The 9589-nt window shown below is 48.5% G+C and overlaps 1 long non-coding RNA gene across 1 annotated transcript; it reads left to right on the top strand.

The window, feature by feature from the left end:
• The first annotated feature begins 1565 nt into the window (after window positions 1–1565).
• On the top strand, window positions 1566–8251 carry LOC102901206. The gene is made up of 3 exons (XR_441087.5): window positions 1566–3242; window positions 3791–4060; window positions 7337–8251. It is a non-coding gene; the product is annotated as an uncharacterized LOC102901206 (long non-coding RNA).
• Window positions 8252–9589: the final 1338 nt, after the last annotated feature.

Raw genomic sequence — 9589 nt, 5'->3', positions numbered from 1 at the left:
TTCAGACCCATGGCTTTTTACCCCACACACAGGTAAAAAGGTTTCATTGCCAGCATGTTTTAACAGTGTAACAATGTAACCTGTGTCTAACACCTCGTGCTTTGTAGGGTTTTCAGAAATGCTTGTTACTTTGCTAGTAGCTGAGAAGATAAAACCACTCTGGTTTAGAGGTAGCTCCATAGAATAAGGAAAGAACTTTTTTTTTTTTTATGTGTTTTGATGTTTTTGGAAACAGCCTAAGTATCTCCCAATAGGGTAATAACCTAATTATGGAAGGGGCACAGAAAGTTGACAAATAATTGAAATAATATAAATAAATGGCCCACGATGTGTTAAGTGAGACAAAGGTATGAGCGTTTTTATCAATAGCACACTCTCAAACGGCTTATAAAATGGGAAGGAAGAAGTGAAATGTTAAAATGCTGTCAGTGGTTTCTGTGAGTGATGGAAAATGCGTGACTTTTATTTCCTCCACGGTACCTTCCCAACTTGGCAAATTGCCACAAGGTGAGTGGGGCAGTGAACTTGGCGCAAAGCACAGCTTGAAGCGTTTAAACATTTATACCTCCCCAAAGCCATTTTACTTCGATGGTACCATTGTACCCATTTTACAGATGGGAAAACAAAGGAGAGGGAGAACACATAACCTGCTCACGGCTATACCCTTGTCACTGGGTTCTGGCTCCAGAATGACCTTAATCATCAGGGGACCTACCCCATCTCTTTGTGTACACAGCACTTTGAAATCAGGGGGAAAAGGTCATTTTTAGAAGAACTTAAGGTTATTCTACAAATAATTTGACAAAATATGGTGTTTACATGAGAATACGTTCTTCACACATAATATAGATTTAGTCTTTATACAGCCCCAAATAGGATCTGAAAAATACTAAATTTGTATGGCCTGTTTAGGCTTTCCTAAAATATCGTTTCTTTCAAATATCTCTGTTGAAAGTGCCTTTCAGAAATACAAATCCAGATTCCTCCTCTAAACAAACATCACCACTATATTATTAAATCTACTTTTAAAAGCATATTTGAGCTGGGGATAACTTGGAATATTTTTCTGCAATTTGGACCTGGAAATGGCCTTGTGGAGAAGAGAATTAGAACCTGAGCAGGAAGTCGGGACTGACCTTCCCCCCCCCCCCGCCCCGAGACCTCTGTAAAATTCTACACTTGATTTTGTTCTGTATCTCCTTTGAGCATCGAGGTTAAGAATTTGAACGCAGAGGTGAAAAACAAGACATTTCTTTTTCATTTAAAAATACATTCAAGGGGCGCCTGGGTGGCTCGGTCGGTTAAGCCAAGTCGGTCCGACTTCAGCCAGGTCACGATCTCGCGGTCCGGGAGTTCGAGCCCCGCATCAGGCTCTGGGCTGATGGCTCAGAGCCTGGAGCCTGTTTCCGATTCTGTGTCTCCCTCTCTCTCTGCCCCTCCCCCGTTCATGCTCTGTCTCTCTCTGTCCCCAAAATAAATAAACGTTGAAAAAAAAATTTTTTTTTAAAAAATAATAAAAATACATTCAATTTTACATCTTAAATTCGGCATACCTGTGACTTTCAAAAAAAAAAAAAAAGGATTGCTGTTCCCAGATTCTGGTATTATGGCAGGTTACAATGACCACGGTCATGAACCTCCATTAACTGGTATTCCGGTGGTTTCCATTCAACAAATATCTTCCACGGCTCCAGCCACGGTTCTAAGATTTAAAAGCACTTGGCAAGTCTTTTTCGAAACGTCTACTCAGGCCAGGAGTCTGAGGTTTTGCACAAAGAGTCTACAGATGTTTGGATCCCAGAAAACAGGCTATCGGGGTATGTTGAGCCACCCAGTGTCAATCTTAGACGACATTTCCTTTCGAAGAAGTAAACAGGGAACCTGAAGAATTCTCCTTGAAGGTCCTGGTGGACCATGAAAAAAGATGGACGAGGGCTTGGACGCTTATGGGAGGCGGAACCTGGCAACCGAGTTTATGGAAGATTCTGGGAAAGCGTTGCCCATTTACTGTGCCAGCAGCAAACCTAAAATAAGCAGTCTCACTCACGCAGGGAACTTTGGAGAATTAAAGCTTGCGCCAGTCTTTGGAAGGGGGACATACCCTCACTGGCTCCAACAGGACCTTGACCGAAAACGGTGCCCTCCCGGCGTTCTTGTTCCTTATTTGCCTGTTTATTTAATCAAATGACGCTGGCTGTCCTATATCTGCAGAACATGGTTTCTAAAAGGAAACCATTGGAGCTCATTCCATTTGCATCAGTGGAAGAAGGGTTCTTTCCCTTAAAATTGACTTCCCTGTGGCCTTTAAAATGACTCCAAGGGTGGCTTTTGTCTCCCGGCCTCAGAAGGAAGTAGGAGAGTAGAAGACGTGTCTTCTCCCTGAACGCAGCCCACGCAGAAGGATCTGTCCACGTGGGTTGTGAAACCAGAAATGGTCGTGCGCCATGAAAAGCCTTTTCTTTCTCTTCCTTTGAAGACGTAACGTGAAAACTGCAAGGATGCAGGGAATGCGAGCACAGTTTGTGTCCAAGAAAGAATTTTTAGGAGAGATGAGTCTAGACACCAAGAAACAGTGGGTCACACGCAGCTGGGACCCGGTCCTCAAGGTCCAAGGAGGCCCGTGACCTATGCTCCCGTCCCAGGGCGGCGAGGAGGAAGACCTTTCACCTCTCGAGCTGCCAGTCCACACCTGAGAGAGGAAGACAGATTGAGCTGAGGTCTCCTGGGGGCTCCTTTGTGTCCTCACCTTGTGGTTCTAGAACAATGGAATGTCAGGAGGCCAGGGAGACTGCCTTTCTCCCCTGTGTGTGCCAGAAACCGGGGAAAACCTTCCTCATTTCCACCCCGCTGGATCGTCCCGGGGACTCTGGATGCCTCTCCTCGATCGTCCGGGGCCAGTACACCCTCCCTGGACGGTGGGGCTCTGAGCCACCAGCCACTGACTGCTCTGACTCCCCTCTAGGGTCTTCAGCACCTTCCTAGAGTCTCTGTCCACGGAGGAAAGAACCAACATCAGTCCATACAGGCAATGAGGACGGGGAATGAGTGAACGCGTATTTTACAATCACCTGTTACATACCAGTCACTTACTCCTCCCAGCAACCCGACGGAGGCCAGACAACCATTCACTCACCTGCCAACTATTTCAGAGCCCACTTGTTATGTGGTGGTGCCGCGAGGCCTCATTCTCCAGCAGGGACAAAACAGAACGGAGCCCTGCCCCCCAGGGAGGTGACTCTGAGGTAAGAAACAGGCAGGAGACCAAGGAGCAACAAAATGCATTGAGTGCTCCCACATCTGGGGGCGGGGGGGGGGGAGGCAAGGAGGAAAAGGGAGTGTGCTAAGAGTGCGTGAGGCTCAGAGGGAGGGGACGGGGAAGAGCAGGTCTGATGGGGGAGGAGCCCAACGGCTCAGACCCCAGGCAGCAAGTATGGGTTGATTCCTAATAGAAGGGTTTGGCCTCCCCAGTACAGATCCAAGATACCAGCCATCTGAGGAAGCAAGGGGTAGGAAGAAGAGGGAAGGGAAAGAGAGGGCCTTTCCCAGCCACCCTGCTTCCTTTATGTAAGAACCTAATGCATCCCATTAGGGACGCTTCAGGGAAACCGGTGGTCAACTTCCCCTGACTTGTGGGGTTTATAAAGGACAGTATTTCCCCAAGTGTTTTGACAGCTGTCCAGACCCATGCTATATGGAGAAGTTTGGCAATGCAGGATTAAGAAAAATTAAGTTGACTTCTTGACCCCAGGACTTGTCAGTTCACAAAACCTCATGCTTTTCCTTCTCTGAGATTTGGTTGTACCACCTTCAAAGACCAAATGACCAGCGTCGGCTCCTCTGTCTTCGTTCCATAAAACCGAAAGCACCGAGTGCCATTTATTTCTTCGCCAGTGGATTCTACGGAATCAGCACGTGTTCATACACACCTTCCTGGCCTCGGCCGCTGAAGCAGCAGGTCGTTAGTGAGCAGCTAACACAAGAGGCCAGAGCCCAGGTCTTCACCATACCTCCGAAGGTGCCACCGAAACGCGACACGGATTCCAGCGGGAACCCTGTGCTGGTACGTTTCCAACACCCTTCAGTGAGACGTCACTTCTAAAACGGTGCCTGCACGTTGTAAATGTTCGATAAAGGTCCGTTTGTGTTTTATTTAAGAAACACACATTGTTTTAAGTGCTTCACAAATATGAACTCATCGGGCACCTACCTGGGTGGCTCAGTCGGTTGAGAGTCTGACTCTTGATTTCGGCTCAGGTCATGATCTCACAGTTTATGAGTCTGAGCCCCGCAAAAGGCTCTGTGCTGACGGTGAGGAGCCTGCTCAGGATTCTCTCTCCCTCTCTCTCTGCCCCTGCCCCACTGGTGCTGTCTCTGTCTGCATCTCTGTCAAAGGAAATAAACAAACTTTAAAAAAATGTATGAGTTCACTTAAGACCCCTAGCGTCTCACGGGGAAGCTTCTATGTCCAGCCCACCTGACAGTTGACGAACTAGGGACACAAAGAGATGAACCATATTTAGATGGTGGTGCTGACATTCTCCACTCTTTCCCCAAACGTTGCTAGAGACCATGCCCCTCCCCTGCCTGGGCCGTCCTTGCAGATTTTTCCCTTCTCTTCCCCTTTATGAGAAAACTTCTAGAAAAGGCCTTCCGTCCACGGCAGGCGCCAGGGCCCTGGGGAAAGCCGGGGCTCTGTCCTCGGCACTGCTCCTAGGCCATTAATCACCCCGTTGAAACAGTGTGATTGGCTTACCACGTTTATAAATAGTCCTTGCTGGTTTCCTTGCTCCTGACTTAGCAGATACTTTACCAAGAAAATAAAAATGGTATCTGGGTACATCATTCCATGCTACTGCCTTGCCAGCCCAAGACCCATAGGATTACTGGGGCACATTCTGTAAAGAGCCTTGTCTGTCTCTCCTGCGTGTCCTCTCCTGTCTCCCTAGTGAAGGCACTTTGTCCCAAGGACCGGCCACAGTTGGCCACCATGGGCACCCTCATTAGCACCTGCTCTGATTCCCCAGGGGCGTCTGGACTCCTACAAGCTTTGAGCAGCCCATGGTCGGGGAGGAGGGACAGGGAGGACACAACTCAGGACCTCGCTGTCCCTGGAGGGAGGCAAGAGCTGGGCTCGTAAACGGGCCCATACAGCGCCCAGGCAGCATGTTGAAGGCTGGAAGTGCCCTGAGGGTGGGGTCCCCATCACTGAAACCTCCCCCTGCAGAAAGACCCAGCCTCCCCCGCAGCAAGAATCCATGTCCTTTCTTCTGCCTCTACCTTCGTTTGGGATGTGGCATCATAGCTTTCAAAGGTGCTGCAAACCTAGCTGTTCAATATGTCACTCGGGGACATGAGTTCATCAGTGGGACACCCATTTCCTGACCCCACGGTGGGGTGATAGGTCTGCTGTTCCACTGTCATTGCCACCAACACAGATGGGGTTTTGGAGCGAAGCCACTTCCTGGCAACGGAGGACTGATCCCAGCCTTCCGTGTGTGAGTCTACAGCTGCATCCGGAATCGTCCTGGGATGGGGTGGGGGTGGGGTGGTCCCTCTGAGCCCCTGACCGGGTCGGGCCCCGTCACCTTCCACACCTCCCAAAGACCTGACCCACTGAGGGAGGCGAGCATCCGGGCATTTTCCTGAGAAAGGGAGTAAGCACCGCCCCCCCCCCCCCATAACATCTGAATCCCAGTGTTCTTAATGTGCAAGCAAGCTTTTCACAGAAAAGCATTACGATCTTGTAATTAAATTAGATGCTTGTGGGAAACGGCACAATTAAAACCAGAAAATAATTTAGAAAGATTAAGCCCATTAGGGCAGGGCATTTCTTATTTAGTGGAGAGGAAATACAATTAGGGGAACTAACTTATTAAAAACACCTACACAGATATCTGAACATCTCCCCAGTGCACCGAATCGCCAGGCTCCATGTGAGGCAGACAGATTCCACTTCCTTTTCTTCCAAATCAAATTAGAAAGCCGAACTCAATGATTCCCCAGGGGAAATATTTACACCTTAAAGTAGATTGAAAGAAATTTAATCTGAAGCTGCCCGGAAATTATTGCAGAACTAAGTTATTTCCATCGTTTTAGGGAGGTAAGCTCTTGATTTCGTGATAGGTAGATCTGTTCTACCACCTAAATTATCTAGACCTTAAAGAATAAACCAGAGGGTAGAGATCTACTTCTCAGGATGCAGACAGAAAAGTTCCTGTAGCTGTGATAGTATCTACAGAAGAGCATAGAGGTGGCTTACCTGTGCAATAAACAATTTAGGTATAATATTGGCCAATGCGTGTGCATGTGTAACTGTAAATATGGGAAGGGTTACCAAGCAGATGGCCTCAGAGTTTCATGATCAGAGAAATATGACAAAGTAATTACAAGCTTCATTTTTTAAATTTTTATTTATCTTTGAGACAGGGAGAAAGAGACACAGTGAGAGCAGGGGAGGGGCAGAGAGAGAGGGAGGCACAGAATCCAGAGCAGGCTCCAGGCTCTGAGCTGTCGGCACAGAGCCCGATGCGGGGCTCGAACTCACAAGCCATGACATCGTGACCTGAGCCGAAATCGGACGCTTAACAGACCGAGCCACCCAGGTGCCCCCAAAAGCTTCATTGTTAGAGCCAGATGGACTGGAGTCCAGTATGGCCATGGGAACTTTAAATATCTTTCTAGACCTCATCTCCTCATCTGTAAAATGGGCATTATAGAACGATCTTTTAGGACCATTACAGGGATTGGATTGGGCAATAACCTCCGGTTGGCTTAGCATCACCCCCGTACTCAAAAAATGTCCAGTGTTCGCTACTTTAAAGATTAAGAGTAGTAGTTCGCACATTTACAGCTCCTACCATGTGCCAGGCTCTGCTGTGTTTTGTGTATGTTACCTTATTTAACCCTCGTGGAGATCTCGTGAGTGGGCGTTATTAATTCTATCCCCAGGTTCCAAAGGGAGAAACCAAGATATGGAGGGTCTGGATAACGTGTCAAGGTCATAGAGCCAACCAGGGGTTGCGTCCAGAATCGAACCCCTCATTCCACAAGTGTAGTGTGGGGACCTATATCCTCTCGGGCGGATGGGAAGGGTGGTCTCGGGAGCGAGGGCACTGGGAAGCCCCAGGAGTCGCTATGTTTCTAAAAGCAATGTCATCACAGTTGGAAAGCTAAAGCATGCAGTCCTCACTTTGTTGTTATTCAGACAAATTCCGTTACCACTGTCTAGGTAAACAACAGCAGCTCCCCAACAACGCGGTGGGAATACGGGTTGTGGGGGTGCAGGAACTGTGAGTAAGGACGTAAAACGCAATCCCTGCTGTTCTGCAATCCACAGATCGCCGTGGGAATGACAACCATGTCACTTCTTTCAGTCCGCTGGTGGCCGGCCACGGCACATCTGCGACTCAGGTGATGCACAGACGGTAAAGAGTGTCGTTGTGTGGCTTCCTTGTAGCCCGCTGAGAAACCCACGTGACATCTGACAAAAACGGAAAGAGGGATCGGACCCCCCAAAATGGAAGTGCAGCCAAGGAAATCATTGGTAATGTTCCAGGTGAAATTCAAATCAGACGTCCATGGAGCCATAGAAGAAATAGTTGATTATATGGGCACGTTGATGCTGCTGCTGTTCTAGATGCTGCTAGACGCACAGCCAGAGAGTGGAGGAAGGCCTTCTATTGACAGAATGAGGAACGCGGTTCTGATATAAAGGGCGACAACGTCCCAGAGGGAGCGACACCAGCAAAAATCTCCTTAAAAGAACTCTCACAGATGCTTCACAACGTGGAAAACACAGAGGAAATCAAAGCTGGTCCATGCTTAGAACGGAGCGTGGAAATTCGCCAGGGCACGTGGAAGGCACTCGCTCGGTGTGACGAGTTATGTGACAGGCGCAGGGCAGGGCTGTTCAGGCTCCTCTCGATGTAGGTGCTTCACAAAGAAGTAGAACGGTCTGATCCTTGAGCTTTCTGATGTGCGTGTTACAGTGCGTGAGACACATGTCGGTTTTATATTTTGACCTTGCTCTTTTCACGTTGCTCTGTATACACTCAGCACTGGCACTGACACAGCTTTGAATGTTTGACAAGACCTAGTCAAGATCTCTGGACAATCGTAAGTCCTCCATTGATTCTTAAGACTGCTTTGCACAGGGGCGCCTGGGTGGCTCAGTCAGTCAAGTGTCCGACTCTTGACTTCAACTCAGGTCACGATGTCATGGTTCGTGAGTTCGAGCCCCGCGTCGGGCTCTGTGCTGATGGCTCGGAGCCTGGAGCCTGCTTCGGATTCTGTGTCTCCTTCTCTCTCTGCCCCTCCCCCATTCTCTCTCTTGCTCTCTCTCTCTCTCTCTCTCAAAAATAAATAAACATTAACAATTTTTGTAAAAAGAAGTGTGTTGGCTTTGCTGAGTGCGTGCTTACTTATAACCTCTTACCCTCCCAAGCCCCTACAAGGAGGGTGAGATTAATATCCCTGCCACTTGGCAAGAGGAACTGGGGCACAGGGAGAGCAAGAGACTTTCTTAGGTCACAGAAAGTGACAGAACAAAATTCACAGCCAGGTGGTGGGGCTTTAGAGCCTGTGGGCCTTCCTCAGCCCGGCTGTCCTGCGTGGTCCTCACCCAGAGTCACGAGCTTCCCAGGAGAGTACAGAAAACATTGAAAAATTGGTCAAAGAAATAAATAAATATAAATACAGAAATATATATATATAATTTCTAGAATATGAAAACTGTAAAAAAAAATACCAATCCATTTAAGTGCGTGCACACATAATATTGATCAACTTTAAAAGTAACCAGGTGTTCAGAAAAGGCCTTTCGTGTTTGAAAATAACGTGTAGGTTTGATTTTAGGATTTGAAATCATCCCTAAGTGTGCAGGTTGATCACCCAGCATTTTAGCCAAACATAAGACAGCTCCTTGTTTAAAACAAATGTATTAAAAAAAAATCTTTCAGGTTTTTTACAGCTGAATACATATGTATGTGAGGGGGGGTGTGGCTGCATTTTTAACTGTGGATTTCACACAGGCAGGGGTCTCCCCTTTAAAAAAGGAGAGTCCACGCATCAACATGGTCCTATCTTGCCCTAGACACTGGGTTCAAACGTCGTTCATTTGTAGATGGTCCCAACCAGCCCCCTCCCGGGCCAGGCCCTGGATCTGCGCGACCCGGCTCCCCACCTGGGACCACCCCACCATATTTCTGCATGTGGTGGTCCACAGACTCCCGCCTCTCTGTCCCAGGGCCCCAACTCTAGAGCCAGGTCGCCTGGGTCCAAATCCCCATTCTCCCACCACGCAAAATACTACCCGGCGGGGACGAGGAGTCCCTAACGTCTCCTCTCTGCAGTGGAGATACAAACCCACCGAGCTGTAGGAGTTGTTTGTGGGGGCCCAGGTAGCACACAGCTCACAGAGTCCTCAGGGCATGCGCCCATTCAACAACAGTTTGCAGACACAACAGAAAAACTCCTGCCCGGGGTGAGCTTCCATCAGTGAGGAAGACGGACGGTACACAGAAGCAGGAGTAGAGGTGATCGCAGGGGGCAAGAAGTGACATGGGGGGAGGGATCGGCAGGGTCGGGGGCC

The sequence above is a fragment of the Felis catus genome, chromosome C2, assembly GCF_018350175.1.
Source record: "Felis catus isolate Fca126 chromosome C2, F.catus_Fca126_mat1.0, whole genome shotgun sequence".
Classification (NCBI taxonomy): domain Eukaryota; kingdom Metazoa; phylum Chordata; class Mammalia; order Carnivora; family Felidae; genus Felis; species Felis catus.
The sequence above is the reverse complement of the archived record's forward strand: the minus strand, read 5'-3'. Positions and strand labels throughout refer to the sequence as shown.